Source organism: Molossus molossus, unplaced genomic scaffold (assembly GCF_014108415.1).
Source record: "Molossus molossus isolate mMolMol1 unplaced genomic scaffold, mMolMol1.p scaffold_m16_p_11, whole genome shotgun sequence".
Classification (NCBI taxonomy): domain Eukaryota; kingdom Metazoa; phylum Chordata; class Mammalia; order Chiroptera; family Molossidae; genus Molossus; species Molossus molossus.
Window position 1 is genome coordinate 101159361 of NW_023425346.1, and position 19237 is coordinate 101178597.

The window sequence follows — 19237 nt, forward strand, 5'->3', positions numbered from 1 at the left end:
CCAATCACAAATGTATGTATATTGCATGATTTAATTTATATGAAAGTTCAGTACCATAAATCTATTTTTTTTTTTTTTATCCTCACCCGGGGACATTTTTCCATTTTTTGTACAGATAGAGTAGGGGGGAGAGAGAGGAAGAGAGAGAGAGAAACATCGATGTGAAAGCGACACATCGAGTGGCTGCCACCCGCATGACCAACCAGGGCCGGGGACAAACTGCAACCGAGGTATGTGCCCTTAGCGGGAACCGAACCAGACCGCAGGCCAACGCTCTAACCACTGAGCCAAACTGGCCAGGGCCATAAATCTATTTGTAAAGGGGCAAGTAAGAACATTTGGAGATGAGAGAAAAGTTTTATAACTCTATTTGGATGTTTCTTGCTTGGGTGAATTCATCTATTGAATCATATTCTTTTTAAATGTGTAGATTTAATTGTATATAAATCATATATCAATAAAGCTACAAAACAAATAATTAAATGGGAACAAAAATAAATTCTTTCCTAAATTTAATAAATAAATGTTGGTGGTAGATACAGATGTCTATTCCTATCACATTTTATACTGTGGTAGGTGGAATAATGGCCCCCAAAGATGTCCATCCATGTCCTAATCCCCAGAATCTATGAGTATGCTACCTAATGTGGTATGAGGATTTGTAGATATAATTAATTTAAGGATCTTGAAAGGGGGAGACTATCCTGAATTATCTGAAGGACCCAATGTCATCATAAAAGGGAGGGGGGGGTCAGAGTCAGGGAGAGGACGTGTGACAGTGGAAGTAGAGGTTCCAGGGCTGTGCTCTGAAGATGTCAGGGCCCCCAGCCAAGGAATGCAGATGTTCCTTAGAAGCTGGAGAAGGCAAGAAAAGCATCTTCCCTGAAGGGTCCAGAAAGAACACAGCCCTGCCAACACCTTGATTATAACTTCTGACCTCAAAGAACAAATCTGTGCTGTTTTAAGTCATTAAATTTGTGGTTACTTGCTATAGTAGCAATAGATGATTACTGTAGTACTTTGAGGGGAATGTTTCATAATTTAAATTTTTGTTTGCTTTTACCTTATGCTGTTAAGTTGGGGGAAGGGTGGAAGGCCTATGGCCCGCCTTCCTGTCCCCCTCCGTGGGAGAAGAGCTGTCCCAGAACGCCCCTCTCAGCTGGCCGCTGGGTGCTAAAAAGGCCGAGCTGGGTGCCCATCTCAGGCGGGCCCTGGGATTCTGGAAGCCCTGGCTGTCAGAACAGGTCCAGGCTATTGGGGTGAGCCACACCCCAGGAGAACCCCTGGAGCTGGTCCCTCCCTCCCTGGTAGGTAAAGCTGCCAGAAGCTCGCAGAAGTTGGAGGGTGAGTGCAGACATGAACTTGAGGCACTGTGCGAGGAGCTCCCTAAGGACACTCCTCACCCTTCCTCCACCTCCTGAAGAGGCCAGACAGACTGCTTGGGGACTTGGCCTGGAGCGCCCGAGTCCAGATGCCAGGCCCTCTTCCAAGGCCAGAGCGCCTCTGCAATGGGGGAGGGGCAGCACTATGCTTGGGGAGCCTGGGCTGGGGCATGGCCTCCCAGGGAGCATCAGCAGGGGGGAGCAGCCTGAGATCTGATCCGTTGTCGGTGTGCAGTGTTCAGGAAGGGAGCCCATTTGTTGAAGAAGTTGGGCTTGAAAGGAAGGAGACTGATAGGAAAGGCAGGTAAAAGGCATCTAAGGATCCTGAGAGAGGTATTTTCAAGAAAAGAAACACCTGTGTATAGTGTGTGTGTGTGGTGTGTGTGTGTGTGTGTAGTGTATGTGTAGTGTATGTGTATGTATAGTGTGTATGTGTGGTATATGTGTACGTGTGCATAGTGTGTGTGTGTAGTGTGTGTGTAGTATGTGTGTATAGTATGTGTGTAGTGTATGTGTGTGTATAGTGTGTGTGTAGTATGTGTGTATAGTGGATGTGTGTGTAGTGTATGTGTGTATAGTATGTGTGTATAGTGTGTGTATGTGTGTAGTGTGTGTGTAGTATGTGTGTATAGTGTGTGTGTATGTGTGTGTAGTGTATGTGTGTATAGTGTGTGTGTGTAGTGTGTGTGTAGTGTATGTGTGTGTATAGTATGTGTGTATAGTGTGTGTGTATACATGCATGCACACACACAGGCCCCAGGGGAGGGAGCTGTGGAGGGGCCACAGGCTGTGGGGGAGGTTGCAGGGCCCAGAACTCAGCACAGGAAGAGAGGAGCCGAGCAGTCTTGGGGGAAAGGTGGTTCTTCTCTTTGCAGATCTGGAAACTAGGCAGGAAAGACACGAGTCTGGAAAGACACCCCACCGAGTTACCCCAGTGTGAGAGTGGGGGCCAAGGGCCAAGGGAGAATCAAGGGCTTCACTCCATCTAGATCACCTGAATTGCTTTACAATAAAGATGTGTTCCTTGTGGAATTAGAGATAAACTTCAATGTATTAGACCCCGTGAGCAGCACAGTGCGTGCGGAGTTATTCAGAGAAGGGTCTGGCAGGTGTCGGCTCGCTGAAGCGTGGCTGGGGTTGGACTTGACTGGTGAGGGGAGCACATCAGGGGAAGCGCTGAAGGAATGAAGAGAAGGAGCAGCAGGTTTTGAAGGGGGCAAGACCCCAAGGCCAGAGCGAGGCCGGTTGGAGAGGAGCCGGCACTGAGGGGAGGCAGACCCCGGCTTCAGTCGCAGGCCCCACCCTGCCCCACACACAGGCTGAGCCGGGCCTGCGCGCTCTGGAATTCCCATTTGTTTCAAGTCCCCCAGAAGATTCTGGTGGGTAGCCGGGTAATGGGTGCCCCTTGGGAAGGGTTCTGCTGAGGGCTGGGGTAGGTGGGTGGCAAGGCCGCCAAGTGAGGAGGGAGGGGTCTGGGACTCACCCTCCTCCAACCCAGGCAGCTCAGCACTGATGTTCTGCCTGGAAGCAGCCAAAAACCCGGATCAATGGTTAAAAACTGAAGTGTGAACACCCCTAGGCTGGAGTAAGAGAATGGAAGTGGTGTGTCACTCTGGAAGGAACTGGGTTGCACTCTCCCGACCATGTTTCTGACCAGCCAGGCACCTCCCCAGGCCCCAGGAAGAGGAGGTGGGAGCGGGAGGAGGGCAGAGCCGCGGATTGGAAGTCAGGGGGAATGACTGGCTGAAGTGGCGCACAAGGGCGGTGAGGAGCCCCCAGGCCTGCCTGTCCAGAGCTGCGCTTTGTCCTGAGGACCGGGTGCTGAGGAAGGGTCCCCAGGGAGCGGATGGCCAGGGTAAAGCCGTTTCCGTGGCTGCCTTGAGCATGCAGGTGAACTGACAGGGAAGTTCCTTGAGGTGGCAGCTTGCCCATGCAGATGTATTCTCAGGTCACCTGCCCTTGTGGCAGTGGTGTGGGACAGCGCAGCGCCAGCAGGGTGGGTGATGGAGGAGGCAGAGCGTCTGTGGACCCATCCCCTCCTGTAAAGAACTTCTCACCCCAGACATATGGCTCAGCGTCCAGGCTCCGGTTACCTGTAATCCAACCTCCAGCCCCTTCCCAGGAGCCTGCCGCTTGTTCCTCTGCCAGCTTCCCTCCACCGTGCCCTTGCCCGGCTCCTGGGCCTCACTCAGCCCCAGGTCCCGTCCCACACACCTGAGTAAGAAGCTGCAGGGGAAGGAAGGCCCTTTCTATGAGTCACAGGGCCAGGGAGGGGCTGAGTTAACCCTCAGACTCACCCCAGCTCAGAATATTTCTTTTCTTTTTCTTTTTTTTCTTAAAGTAACTTTATTTTGTTTTGTTTTGTTTTGTATGTGTCCCTAGCGGGAACCAAACCCGGGACTGTCTGGTCCGCAGGCTGATGCTCCAACCGCTGAGCCAAACCGGCCAGGGCAGAATATTTCTTTTCAACTGCATTTTTTATTAAGGTATTGAAATATAAAATAACATTCTGGCAGAGTATGTTGAGAACTTAAATCAATATAACATGAAACAGGCTCAGAAGAATTGGGTATGTTCTCATGAGAGAGAAAAATTATAAATTTTTTTTTAAGCAACAGTAATGCAATAAGCATTTTTGTAGCTATACATTTTGGACACCTTAAAGATTCCTTTCAATAACTTCTAGAGGTCATAAGGTACTGGTAATTTTAGGGTTTAATATTCTTCCAAAAGGCTCTCCCAGTTATTGTGCATTCCTAGAAATAATTCATGAGAAAGCCCCTGCCCAACATTAGGTATTCAGTTGCTAGTCTGATAGGCAATAAGGGGAAATGTTATCTCAACTGGTTTTATTTTGCTTTGCTTTGAGCATTAAGGAGGTTGAAAGTTTTCTTCTCTTACTAACACTTGTTTCATTGTTTTGATTCATCTGCCTGCTCACATCTGCCATCTTTCTCTTTAGTGCCCTATACTTTATAAAAGCCCTTTGATATTTGCCTCTATTGCCATATTTGTCGGGAAAATATATTTTCCAAGTTTTCCTTCTGCCTTTTCAATCTATTTTGTTTGTGGTTTTTGACATATAGAAATTTCATTAAAAATTTTAAATCTAGCCCAGCTGGTGTGGCTCAGTGGATTGAGCGTCGAACCGTGGACTGAGAGTCGGCTCATGGACTGAGAGGTCCCGGTTCGATTTCTGGTCAGGGCACATGCCTGGGTTGCAGGCTCAATCCCCAGTAGGGGGCGTGCAGGAGGCAGCTGATCCATGTTTCTCTCTCACATCAATGTTTCTATTTCTCGCTCTAAAAAATAATAATAATAAAAAATAAAGAATTAAATCCAGGTGGCTCAGTTGGTTGGACCATTGTCCCATACACCAAAAGGTTACGGGTTCGATCCCCAGTCAGGACACATACCTGGGTTTGGTTTTTTTTTTTTTTTCCCCTCACCCGAGGACATTTTTGCATTTTTTGTTCAGACAGAGTGGGAGGGAGAGAGAGGAAGAGAGAGAGAGAGAAACATCGACGTGAAAGCGACACATCGAGTGGCTGCCACCCACACGACCCAACCAGGGCCGGGGACAAACTGCAACCGAGATACATGCCCTTAGCGGGAACCGAACCCGGGTCTCTCTGTACCGCAGGCCGACGCTCTAACCGCTGAGCCAAACCGGCCAGGGCCATACCTGGGTTTTGGATTCCACTTCTGGTCAGGGCAGGTATGGGAGGCAACCAATCCATGTTTCTCTTTCTCTCCCTCTCTCTAAACATATCCTCGGGTGAACAAGGATTAAAACAAAATTAAATTAAATCTAGGAGGTTTTTTTAAATTTCTGTCTTGGGTGAGGCACCCATTAATCTTTTCAGGCATAAACAGTAAGAACAGAAAGGAATTTAATCTCTGGGGGGACAGGTTGAACATGTGAGGCCCCAATTCACTAAAGGTGGCTGTGCCAGGTTTTCACTGGAATCCCTGTTGGGGAAGGTGAGGAGAGGGAAAAGGGACAGAGGGCAGAAGGATCTGCATGGCAGGGGAGGCCCTGCCAGACCCAGTGTGTAAATGAAAAATTTCTCTAGGTGGGTCCTGTCTGGTGATGAGACTGGAGAGAAGCCTGCCATGGTTAGGGAGATCAGGTTATCTCATCCAAAACCAACAAGTGTCTGAGACACAAAGGGGCTGTCCTTGGACCCAAATGAGGTCACAGCTGTCCACTGGACAGGCAGCCTAACCCCCATGCTGTAAATTCTGCCTACTCCCAAATAAGGTCACAGTGCGACACCAGATGGAGGTCCAGTCTGCAGCTGATACCCATTCCTCAGACTGAGGGTGCTGCCCAGAGGGAGTCTTCATGTTGTTCATGCTATAATCTCAGACTCCGAAGCTGCTGTTGTGTCCTGTTCACCAAGTTGGAATTTTAAGAATCACTGAAAGGTTGGTAAACTTGCCTTTCTCCTATGTCCCAAAGTGGGACAATCCTCTAGCTCGGCTTGTCTGTGAAGCTGAAAAACTGTCCAAGCTTTCACATTGTGTGTTTAGTGTTTGCATAATGAATTTGAAAACAAAGGTCAGATGCATTCTTTGTAACTTACTGTAGACATTTCAAAAGAGCTATTTTTGACTAATACTAAGAAGTTACAGAAATAGACTGTTAGGTCACTGGTTGATTACCATGGAAAAGCCAAAGGTTTTCCCAGAGGGAACAAAGGGAGGTAAGGAGTCTAGCCTGACCACTCCAAAGAGTCACTGAGCTATCCCATCACCAGACTGGAATTTCGGGGGGCTTGCCTAGGCACTGTCTAAATTTGGGTGAGCGTTTCGGGGTGTGGATGAGCAGGCTCTATAATTACACAGCTGTTTCTGACTTGAAGACTTCTCCTAGGGGGCATATTTGCATGATGAGAGGGTCTGCACTGCTGCCTGGTGTGGGCCTGGGATTCTGGGTTGCCAGGCAACTCAGCTTGTCTGGGTGTGTCCCTTTAGTGCTCTCTCCTGCTGATGTTTCTGGGTACAGTCTATGTGTTGGCTTCTGGGCTGTGACCGTCCCATGTGATCAGGTCTGTGACAGTCCCTGGCCTCTAGGCTTTGTGAACACACACACAAAAGCACAGCGCTGGTGTGGCTGGGGCTTTTCCAAACCACTGCCTGGGGAGGTTGTGGCTGAAACTGGAAGTTTCCATTTGGCTGATGGTGTACAGGCCCCTCTGTGTCTGAGTGTTGGGCTATTTAAGACTCCGGCAGGACCCTGCTCGAGGCTAAGGATTTAGAGAGTGGAACCGGCCCCTCCAGGAGCCTAGTCCCTCTCTGGGGGCCGGCTTTGGGCATCGGGTGACTGCAGTAGTGATGATGCCCGCCAGACACTTCTCACCATCTTCACAGGAATTCTTCGAATTGGATATTTGGAACCAGCCCAAAGTCTCTCGGTACCACGGACAGTGACCCCTCTAGGCAAAGGGGAATGTCTGGGACTGTAACAAGGCTCACTTGTGAGAACCTAAAACTGGTTCTGAAAGAAGTTTTTCAGGAAAAAAAAAAATAGACTTTAAAAGTGCTTTGAACAGCCCTGGCTGATGTGCCTCAGTTGATTGAGCATCGTCCAGTACATGGAAAGGTGGCTGGTTCGATTCCAGGTCAGGCAACTGATCGATGCTTCTCTCTCACATTTACTCTCTCTAAAATCAATAAAAATATATTTAAAATATATATGTGTTTTGAACAATGAAAAAATCTTTGAAATAGAGAACTTTCTATGGTGATTCCTTTAGAGTTCTGTTCTGTTTGGATTTTTAAGAGACCTATTTTTAATATTATATAGGTGAAAAATGGGTTCACTCAGGCCTCTGCCCAGGGAGGTGGAGTCAGAGCTGGGACCAGGCTCGGGCCCCAGGGTTTTTCTGGCCTGTTTGTGTTTCTGTTTACTCGTGTGTCTGTGTCTGTCTCTGGGCGCGGCCCTCGCATTGTGCACATGCAGGCCCTAGGTGTGCCCCAGCGGCTCCGGAGTGGGTGTTTCTCCACTGCAGGGAAATTCCAGGGGCAGATCCTGCCTCAGCTGTGGTGAGACAATGTTTCCTTGGGAGGAAACCAGCTCTCAGAGCCAAAAACCAAAGTTCCCACTCCAGGAGTGGGGAGGCAAGAGGGAACAGGGAGGAGGGAGAAGGCAGGAAGGGGGAGGGAGCAGGGAGGAGGGCAGAGGCAGGAGGCAGGAGGGAGGAGGGGGGAGGCAGGAGGGAGGAGGGAGCAGGGAGCAGGGAGGAGGGAGCAGGGAGCAGGGAGGAAGGCAGAGGCAGGAGGGGGGAGGCAGGAGGGAGGAGGGAGCAGGGAGTAGGGAGGAGGGAGCAGGGAGCAGGGAGGAAGGCAGAGGCAGGAGGGGGGAGGCAGGAGGGAGCAGGGAGGAGGGAGCAGGGAGCAGGGAGGAGGGCAGAGGCAGAAGGGAGGAGGGAGGAGGGCAGAGGCAGAAGGGAGGAGGGAGCAGGGAGCAGGGAGGAGGGCAGAGGTAGGAGGGAGCAGGGAGGAGGGCAGAGGCAGGAGGGAGGAGGGAGCAGGGAGGAGGGCAGAGGCAGGAGGGAGCAGGGAGGAGGGCAGAGGCAGGAGGGAGCAGGGAGGAGGGCAGAGGCAGAAGGGAGGAGGGAGGAGGGCAGAGGCAGAAGGGAGGAGGGAGCAGGGAGCAGGGAGGAGGGCAGAGGTAGGAGGGAGCAGGGAGGAGGGCAGAGGCAGGAGGGAGGAGGGAGCAGGGAGGAGGGCAGAGGCAGGAGGGAGCAGGGAGGAGGGCAGAGGCAGGAGGGAGCAGGGAGGAGGGCAGAGGCAGGAGGCAGGAGGCAGGAGGGAGGAGGGTAGAGGCAGGAGGGAGGAGGCTGGGGAAAGGAGGGAGGAGGGCAGAGGCAGGAGGGGGAGGGTAGAGGCAGGAGGGAGGAGGGAGCAGGGAGGAGGGAGCTGGGAGGAGGGCAGAGGCAGGAGGGAGCAGGGAGGAGGGCAGAGGCAGGAGGGAGGAGGCTGGGGGAAGGAGGGAGGAGGGCAGAGGCAGGAGGGGGGAGGGTAGAGGCAGGAGGGAGGAGGGAGCAGGGAGGAGGGAGCTGGGAGGAAGGAGCTGGGAGGAGGGCAGAGGCAGGAGGGGGGAGGGTAGAGGGAGGAGGGAGCAGGGGGGAGGCAGGAGGCAGGAGGGGGGAGGGAGGAAACAGGAAGGAGGAGGGAGGAGGCTGGGGGAAGGAAGAGGGGGAGGTAGAGCTGTCCTCATGGAGAGCCCCCTGGAAGGGAGCCGCCTCATGGCCCACAGGCACCAGGCTCCCTGAAGCCTCCAGACACAGTTTAAATTTAGAGCTTCTATTCTGGTCCTTGCAGCTTGGCCTCACCCTGCAGCCAGACAGCTGGCCAGTTTCCCCACGCACAACTCCTCCTGGTGGATGCGTAGTAACTTTTCTCCCAGAGGCAAATTGTGCCCTAATAATTTTGGATTTGTGATTGGAAAGAGAGATGGAAGATCAAAGCCAGAAAAATCCACCACCCTAACGCATGTTTCCAAACTTGGGCTGCCCATATCCACACACCCTGAGATGTATTTGTCCCACAGGCGTTCATGCCGAGCAACCGCGATGGGAACCCACTCTGTCCCGTTCACTGTCAAGTGGAAATTCCGACAAGAAAAGGATTGGTTAGGTGGTGGGGAAAGTGCTATGGATGACAGTTGCCAGAGGGGAGGTGGCCTGGGGGGCTGAGTGAAAAGGTGAAGGGTTTAAGAACGAGGAATTGGTAGTCACAACATAGTCCCAGGGATGTAAAGTACAGCATAGGGGATATAGTCAGTAATACTGTAATAACTAGGCACGGCGCCCGGAGGGTACCTGACTGTCAGGGGGACCACTTTGTAATGTACATGACTGTCTAACCACTATGCTGCACACCTGAAACTAATATAACATAATATTTAATGTAAACTGTAATTGAAAAATTAAAGTTAAAATTAAAAAAGGAAAGAAAGAAAGAAAATGCCCCGGGGATGTGGAGGCAGGGCATCAACATAACTTAACCCTCATTCTCCAGAAGGGAAGACCCAGGAGAGCAGGAACTTAGTTTTACTTGCTGCTATATCCCCAGCTTCTAGAGGTTTGGCTGCATTAACTGAACACTTGCTATGTGCCAGGCACTGTATTATGTGCTTTAAATGCATTATCTAATCTTATCCTCACGCCCTTGAGCACATTTTTCTGTGAACTCCCATGCATGTATGTGGAATGAAAGGCTGTATTTTTGGCCCTGGCCAGCTTTGCTCAGTGGTTAGAGCGCCAGCCTGCAGACCAATGAGTCACGGTTCGATTCCAGCCAAGGGCACATACCTTAGTTGCAGTTTGGTCCCCAGCCCTGGTCAGGGTTGTGCGGGAGGCAACCAGTCGATGTACACGTTGATGTTTCTCCCTTTCTCTCTCGCACTCTACCTGAAGATAGATGGAAAAATATCCTTGGGTGAGGATTAAAAAATAAAAACCCTGTCTTTTTGGCCCTGGCTGCTGTGGCTCAGTTGGTTGGAGCTTTGGCCCATACAGCAAAAGTGTGCGTAGGGGCGGTATTTCCATTCCCAGTCAGGGTAATAACCCCCGCCCTCACCCTATCCTCTCACTCTAAAATCAATAGAAATATCACATGATCTCACTTATTCATGGAAGATAATGAACTAACCAAACTGCTGAGCAAAATCAACCCAGAGACATAGAGGTGGGGGACAGACTGACAAGCCTCAGAGAAAGGGGGGTGGGAGGGAAGAGATAACCCACAGAACTTACATGCATGTATGTATGACCAATGAACATAGACAACAAAGCTGGGGATGGGACGGGGGGGAGGGGAAGAGGGTGTCAATGGGGGGAAAATGAGAAACATCTGTAACAAAAACAAATAAATAAATAAATAAAATAAATAAACATATCTTCCAGTGAGGATTTAAAAAAAAAATCTGCCCAAGCCGGTTTTGCTCAGTGGTTAGGGCATCAGCCTGTGGACTGAAGGATCAAAGGTTCAATTCCAGTCAAGGGCATGTACCTGGGTTGCAGGTTCGACCCCGGCCCTAGTCAGGGTCATTCGAGAGGCAATCAAATGATGTGTCTCTCTCACATTGATGTTTCTCTCTCTTTCTCTCTCCCTTCCACTCTCTCAAAATAAATAAATAAATAGATATTATAAAAATTAAAAAGAACAAAAAACTGTCTTTTGCTCATCTATATTTTGCCAAGTCACCCAGTACTGAATAGAAGAGGGTAGAGAAAAAGGTTTTCCTTCCAATCTGGAGGGAGAAACACTGGTGGTGCCATCCTCCAGGTAGGAGGGACCTGCTGACCCCTGCCGAGGTGGTGGTGGTCAGAATGGATTTGTGCTGATTTTTCCTCTCCCTGGTCACTGTGCGTCCAAAGACGCTATAATTCTGCAACTGCGTTCCTTTCACACAAAGCTAACATATACTGGCAGCCACTCCCTCAGCCTAATGTTTCCAGCTGAGAGAAGGGCCCCACAGGAACTACCACTGCCCCAAGCATTGGCTTGGCTGGCCTTGGAGGGCAAGTGGGCACTTACTCTAGGGAATACACCATGGTCCAAAGTGCTGCCCTGAGCTCTGTAGGCCGGAGGGAATCCCTTTTGGCAGGACTGACTCACACTAAACGTACTCATCAAGCACTGATGTAAAAACCGAATGCTCTCTTCTTATTTTATAGAGAAGCCTGTCTGACGGACGAGATACTCACAGTGGCAGGTCTGGACAGTCTCTCTCTCCCCGCCATGTGTGAGTCTGGAAGGAAAGTACACTTAAGTGGGAAGGTTGCTGGATGACCTGGCATCTGTTGATGTATCTCAGTGGCCCAAGGCAATGAAAGGGCTGGATGTCCATGACAAGAAAGCCCCTGCTAACCATGTAGATTGTTAGGACAAAGCCCATGTTCTTCAGCTCAAAGCTTATTCAGAGAATGACATGTAAACAATGAAAAACTTGGAACTGCTCTGAGTAGGAAAGAGAAGCCTGCCTACCCAGCCCATCCCCAGGGAGCTCTGGGGAACAGTTGAAACTCTTCTGACCTCTTAGCATCTTGCTGAGGTGTCCCTGGCCAATGACTACTGGCGTGCCTGACACATCTCATGAGAGAAGCTGGGCAGGAGAGTTGGTTGGTTGCATGGGGGTTCAGTATTAGGAGGGTGGCATTTATTATAAAGAGCCCAAGGTCAGCTCAAGAGGGCAAGATGGACATCCATCTCTGGATATACAGAGACTCTGGTACACTGATACCTGGATTTGGAGACATTACAGATAAAATCTATGCAAAGACCAACCTATCTCTGACCCCTCCCTGAAACTCTACCATGTAGTAGTTTTTGTTTTTGTTTTTGTTTTTTTGGTTTAAGGTTCTATGAGGTCCCTTTTGAAATGCAAACCAACCTAAAGACAAATACAGAACTATTTAACCCAGTATCCCTGGAATTTTGGAGGCCAGTAAATGAATCCAGGAGTTATCCTGAAACTTCTGGCTATGTCTGGCTACTCCAGTTTCTGTGGAAAGGCGTTCTTTTTCAACAGACCACTTGGAAATGACCAGAGAAATACATATAAAGAAAAGAAGGAGGAGGAAGCTATTTAATTTAGATAAGGAACAATTTCCAATATTGTTCAGTAAAAAAGCCAGGTGCAGAGCAGGTGCCTAATACTGTAGTCTAAGTGATCCACAGCAGGGGATCTAGCACACCTTCACTAGGTGTGAATGTGAACAGCTCTAGAAGGAAAGAGACTCTCCTCAAGTTTAAGGCTGAGGGACTAGGAAGGAGAGAACCGGCTAACTACATTCTCTTTTCAACTTTTCAATATTGTCCCGTGTGCTCATTTATCAATTCAAAGAACAATTATTTTTCCCTGCTCAAAATCTAGTCAATATATTGTCCTCGAATAGAGGATGCATCAGGCACTAAACTGATAAGAACAGATACTACACTTGATCTCAGCCAAAAGGCCAAAAAGCAACACCAATTTATTATTTATTTATTTATTTATTTATTTATATCCTCACCCGAGGACATTTTCCCATTTTTTGTTCAGATAGACTGGGAGGGAGAGAGAGGAACACAGAGAGAGAAACATCGACGTGAAAGGGACACATCGAGTGGCTGCCACCCTCATGACCCAACCAGGGCTGGGGACAAACTGCAACTGAGGTACGCGCCCTTGGCGGGAACCGAGCCCGGGTCTCTGGACCGCAGGCGGATGCTCTAACCACTGAGCTGAACCTGCCAGGGCCCAATTTGTTTTTTAAAATGTGCCTTGGCCAGTTTTGATCAGTGGTTAGAGCGTCAGCCTGTGGACCAAAGAGACCAGGGTTCGATTCCAGCCAAGGGCATGTACCTCAGTTGCGGTTCGTCTCCGGCCCCAGTTGGGGTTGTGGGGGTGGCAACCGGTCAATGTGTCTCTCTTACATCGATGTTTCTCTCTCTTCCTCCCACTCTGTCTGAAGATAAATGTAAAAATATCCTCCAGTGAGGATTTAAAAAAATAATAAAATGTTTAAAATAATACTAATAAAATAAAATGCATTTAGCCTGATATGAAATTACAGATGCTCCTCCCACTTTTAGCGTCACAACCCAGTCCTGTGCTCAGCCACTAACCTGCTCCCAGGTCCTCCTCATGAGCCAGGCAGAACCACATGCCCATAGCCTGGAGACCAGTGGACTCTGGCAAGGAAGTAGGTGCCAGTGGGAGTGGCACATGGGGTCCTCTGGCAAGAGTCTGGGGCTCGGTCCATATTGTCACTTACACCTTAAATGCCCAGAGGAAGAGAAGGACCACAAGCATCCACCCTAGCAGATGGCAGCATTCGGCTGGCCTGCTGAGAAAGGGTGCCAGCCATGCAAACACACCAAGAGAGGGCTGGCAGGGTGACTGTGAGGGCAGGAAGTGCCCTAAGTAGGAGGGGCAGGCGTCTTCATCTTCTCTGTGCCACAGGCCCCTCTGGGTCTGGTGAGGCCTCTGGACCCTTCTCAGAGTAAGATTTTTAAATGCATAAAGTAAAATACCCAGGATTACAAAGGATGTACATTATATTGAAATACAATTGCCATGTGTGATTGGAAATTCTTTTTATTTTATTTTTTTCTTTATTGATTTTTAAAGAGAGAGGAAGGGGGAGAGAGAGAAATAGAAACATTGATAAGAGAGAACATCAATCGGCCTCCTGCTGCACGCCCCACACTGGGGATCGGGCCTACAACCTGGGCATGTGCCTTGACCGGGAATCGAACCAGTGACCTCTTGGCACATGGGTCGACACTCAACCACTGAGCCACACCCATTGGGCTGATTCGTAATTCTTTACTAGTGTATTAAATCAGGACCACATCTGGTAGTGGGCCTGGTAACTACTATGATTTTGAAGTCACATTGAGTAAAGGAAAGCAGAGTTTACCACCCCAAAAATATGCCTTTTGGGGTATTATTTTAAGATAGTTATTTATTTTTTGTGGTACATGCCCCTAGCGGGAACCAAACCTGGGACTCTTTGGTCCGCAGGCCAACACTCAACCGCTGAGCCAAACCAGCCAGGGCTTAAGATAGTTATTTTCACCTGGCCAGTGTGGCTCTGTGGTTGAGCGTCGACTCATGCACCAAGAGGTCACAGGTTCAAATGTGGAATTGAACCTGTGACCTCTTGGTGCATGAGTCGACGCTCAACCACAGGCACATGCCCAAGCTGTGGGCCTGATCCCCAGTGGGGGGCATGCAGGAGGCGGCCAATCAGTGTTCTCTCTCATCGATGTTTCTATCTCTCTCTCCCTCTCTAAAAAAAAAAAAAAAAAAAATCAATAAAAAAAAAATTATTTTAAGAGGGTCCAGCAAACATTTTTCTACCAAGCATTTGTTTTCCATCTACATGTGAATAGTGTCCTGCCTTTTGAAGTCTCAAACCACACCTACAACCTCTGTTTCTCTTTGGCTCAAGGTGGCCTGCAAGCTCCAACTGTTTGATTTGTCCTAGGGTCTCAAATTCCTATGGAACCCTCGCATGTACATACAAAATAAATTTGGATATTTTCTCCTGTTAATATCTCTTATGTCAATTTGGTTATTAGACCAGCCATAAGAATTTAGGAGGGTAGAAAGAAAATTGTTTTTCCTCCCCCACATGAGCATAAATGATATTCAAAATATCTGTAACAACGGTGGTGTGATATGAAAATAGCTGTGACTTCTGTTGGTGACAAAGTTCCAGGAACCACCTATAAAACTGTGGTGTGATACCATTGCACACAATGGAAGGAAATGCTAGATTTCAATGAAAGAATAGGGAAAATAGACATGTAAATTCTTCCCATCCAAGTTCACCATCGCCCAAAACCTTAACTGCAGGCTAAGAATCTAAGGAGTAAATGTTTGAAGGGGCACCAAGTTGGGTAGAAAACATGGATTTCTACACCATTTCCCATTTCCCTGAACAAGTGTTTACTTTTTTTTTATCCTCACCCGAGGACATTTTTGCATTTATCTTCAGAGAGAGTGAGAGGGAGAGAGGGAGGGGGGGGAGAGAGAGAGAGAGAGAGAGAGAGAGACATCAATGTGAGAGAGACACATCGACTGGTTGCCAACTGCATGCACATGACCCCTACAGGGGCTGTGTACAAACTGCAACCGAGGTATGTGCCCTTAGCTGGAACTGAACCTAGGTCTCTCTGGTCCACAGGCCAATGCTCTAAACACTGAGCCAAACTGGCCAGGGCACAAGTGTTTACTTAAAAAAAAAAAAAAAGTATTTATTGATTTTAGAGAGAGAGGAAGAGGGAGGGAGGGGGAGAGAGAGAGAGAGAAACATCAATTCATTATTCTACCTATTCATGTATTCATTGGTGATTCTCGTATGTACCCTGACCTGGGATGCAACTCGTAACCTTGAAATACTATGCGCTAATCAACTGAGCAACCAGGCCGGGGTCAGTGTTTAGTTTTTCTATTCAAAGTGAGTGTCAGAAACCTGGAAGAGGTAGCAGGGGGAGGGAGATGGAGGCCTGGGGACTGGTCTGGGAGCTCTGCCCTGGGAGGAAGGCCTCTCACAGGAAGGCAGTGATGTTTGGAAAACAAAGGTTGTCCTGTTATACAGGTAAGTTTCTTAGGTAAAAAGGTATTTCTGGTAATAACTCTCTTCCTGGAACAGGCCTCCCTTTCCAATGTAAATTTAGACGGCTGAGGGAATTTTGATGGCCTTAAAGTAAAAAAATTATCATGCCAAGCTGACATATTTTGGAGTGGTTAATTCTGCTCCCCTTCAGATCCTACCTGTTAGGTGTGCCTCCCCCATCGAGTGGTGGAACAAAGCCATCTGTCCAGAATTGAAAAATGATGAGGGAGGGGGGTGTCTTGGGGGAGGAAAGGAGAAATATCTGTTATCAAAAATAAATTCATTATGTCCTGGCCGGTATGGCTCAGCGGTTAGAGCACCGGCCCGTGGACCAGACAGGCCTGGGTTTAGTTCCTGCTAAGGGCACGTACCTTGGTTGCAGTTTGTCCCCGGCCTGGTTGGGGTCGTGTGGGTGCCACTTGATGTGTCTCTCTCATGTCAATGTTTCTCTCTCACTCTCTCTCTTCCACCTTCTCTCCCTCCAGCTCCATCTCAAGATAAATGCAAAAATGTCCTCAGGTAAGGATTAAAAAAATTAAAAATAAATTCATTAAAAAGAAAAGAATTGAAAAATGGGAATAAATGTTGTGGAAAGTACATGGGCAATCACTCTTCCACTGTTTTGTATGTTGAAATTTTACATAATTTTTTTTTTATCCTCACCCAAGGACAATTTTGCATTTATCTTCAGCGGGAGAAAGAGAGAGAGAGAAACATAGACATGAGAGAGACACATCAAATGGTTGCCATCCATATGCCTCCAACTGGGGACTGGGACAAATTGCAACCGGGGTACGTGCCCTTAGCGGGAACTGAACCCAGAACTCTCTGGTCCACTGGCCGACACTCTAACTGCTGAGCCAAACCAGCCAGGGCTACATAATTTTTTAAAAGAAATTTATTTAATATGTTTTTATTGATTTCAGAGAGAGGGGAAGAGAGAGAGAAACATCGATCAGCTTCCTTCTGCACCCCCTCCCCCAAGGAATCAAACCTGTAACGTGGGCATGTGTCCCGACCAGGAATCAAACTGGTGACCTCCTAGTGCATGAATAACACTCAATCAACAGCCACGCCAGCCAGGCAAAAAATTCAAATAAATTTTTAAAAATGTAAAGCAATTTGTTCCCAAGGTAGATGACCTTAAAAGTACATGTACTGAAAGTGTGCTCACTAATAGCAGGGAGCGCTGCATCTGCCAGCCTTTTTTTCTCCATGGTAACAACCGGACCTTTGAGTAGGCACTTCTAAAAGCCCTTTAAATGTATTAACTCATTTGTTCAACAACCCTAGAGAGTTACTGCTATTGTCCTCATTTATGAAAGGAAAATGAGTGATGAGGAAAGTGATTTGCCCAGGTGCACAGTCAGGGTGGGACAGCCCAGGCAGTACACTGACATCTGAAGCACAGTGCTTCTCACACTGTGGCCAAACCCCAAAGCACATTCCCATCACAGATGTGAGATTCGTCTTCTGAGACATATCCACACAACAGAAGAGTATTCAGCCATAAAAAAGGAATAGAGTCCTGGCCGGTTTGGCTTAGCAGTTGGAGCATTGGCCTACGGACCAGAGAGTCCCGGGTTCGGTTCCCGCTAGGGGCATGTACCAAAAAAAAAAGGAATAGAATACTGATACATGCTACAAACTTGATGAACTTAAAAACACATGCTGCCCTGGCCAGTGTGGCTCAGTTGGTTGGGTGTCATCTCATGCACCAAAAGTTTGCTGGTTCAATTCTCTGTCAGGGCATGTGCCCAGGTTGCAAGCTTGATCCCCAGTAGAGGGTGTGCAGGAGGCAGCCAATCAATGTTTTGCTCTCACATCAATGGCTCTCTCTCTCTCTCCCTCTCCCTTTCTCTCTCAAAAAACCAATAAAAATATTTTAAAAACGCACACATGCTAATGGAAAGAAGCCAGACACAATGAGCACGTGTTGCACATTCCATCAATAGGGATACATTGTGGAGTCCAGAATGGGCAAATCCACAGGGACAGAAAGTAGATTAGTGCTGGGGTTGGGCAGATGAGGAGGGACTGCTAATGAGTCTGGGGTTCTTTTTGAGGTGATAAAATGTTCTGGAATTTGTGGTGATATTTGCTCAACTTTGTGACTATATTAAAAAACTACTGAGTTACATACTTTTATTTTATTTTATTTTATTTTTTTATTCTCACCCGAGGACATTTTTTGATATTTTGTTCAGATAGAGTGGGAGGGAGAGAGAGAGAGAGAAATATCGACATGAAAGAGACACATCGAGTGGCTGCCACCCATACGACCCAACCAGGGCCGGGGACAAACTGCTGCCGAGGTACGTGCCTTTAGCGGGAACTGAACCCGGGTCTCTCCGGACCGCAGGCCGACGCTCCAACTGCTGAGCCAAACCGGCCAGGGCTGAGTTACATACTTTAAGGGGTAAATTTTATAGTACTGTTATTGGAAGAAGTGGGGCTCTTGGGGTGCCACTAAATAAGAATTTTTGGAGGCCCCGTGAGAGGATGAGATAGTGTAGAAAGCTTTATTTCTGCGGAATTACACCCCTGAGTTTCCAAGGTCCTATTTCCCTCTGTCCCACCACAGAAGAAGTGTAGCTCTGACTTCAGCAGAGCTAGGATCAAAGCCAGTGCCCAGAGTATCTGTTCCATCTTGGGACACAGTCTAATCAGACTAGCTTAGGTTGTGTTCCCCACTGCAGTTCATCAGTCCAGTTCATGTGGGGTCTGCATGGCCACATAGCTATGGAGGGAACAAAGGCAGGAGCAAAGCCAAAGGAACCAGACAGCCAAGAGCCAGGAGAGCGAGAATTCCATTGTCTAGGGGATTATGTAGTCCCAAATTTTCAAGGGCTTGCATTGGACCTGCCCGCTCTGGCCAATGATCTCTGTTCCCGGGTTTGACCGGCAGCAAGCCCCTTCCCAACATCACCCTGACTCACTGCACATGCACTCATCTCTCCTTTGTCCAGTCCCTTCCCCGAGTGCTCTGCATGGAATGGACCAGTGGTTTCCTGGGGAGTATAAAACTGCAGCTTCCTGGTGAAGCTGCCCAAATAACATAGCTATAATGTCTGGCCTTCCTTTCCTATTATTAATAACTAGCTAATTACAATGGTATCAATATGTGAGTTACATCTAAAAAGCAGTCTTTTGAGGGCTATCAATAATTTGGTCTAATGAGAAGAGTATTTGATTTTAAATATTTTTTTTTGCTTAATCCTCACCCTAAGATATTTTTTCCATTGATTTTTAGAGAGTGGAGGAGGGCGTAGAGAGACAGAAAGAGAGGCAAGAGAGAAACATCGATGTGAAAGAGACATATAGATTGATTTCCTCCTGCACGTGCCCTGACCAGAGCCGGGGTTGGAACCTGCTACCCAGGTATGTGCCCTTGATCAGGAATTGAACCCGTGACCTTTCAGTCCTTGGGCTGACGCTCTAACCACTGAGCAAAACTGGCCAGGGCAAGAATATTTAATTTTAGTAAACCAAAGCTAGTGAAGGGTAATAGAACATACCACTCCCAAATATGCCACTTTGGCATGAGGATAATTTGGGGTTGAAGGCAACTGAGAAGAAACAGACACAAGGCAAACTCTCTGCCCTCCTCCAATTTGCCTAAAAGCAGTACATAAATTTGCAAAAGTGTCCTTCTTTCCCTCTCTACCAAGGTGGACAAAAAGGGGCCACATAGTAAACCTGACAAACTCAGAGAAGTCCTGCATGGTG

At 48.2% G+C, this 19237-nt stretch overlaps 1 pseudogene; it reads right to left on the reverse strand.

Moving 5' to 3' along the window:
• Nucleotides 1-12246: 12246 nt before the first annotated feature.
• On the reverse strand, nt 12247-12367 carry LOC118625957 (annotated as a pseudogene).
• Between the last annotated feature and the right edge of the window lie 6870 nt (nt 12368-19237).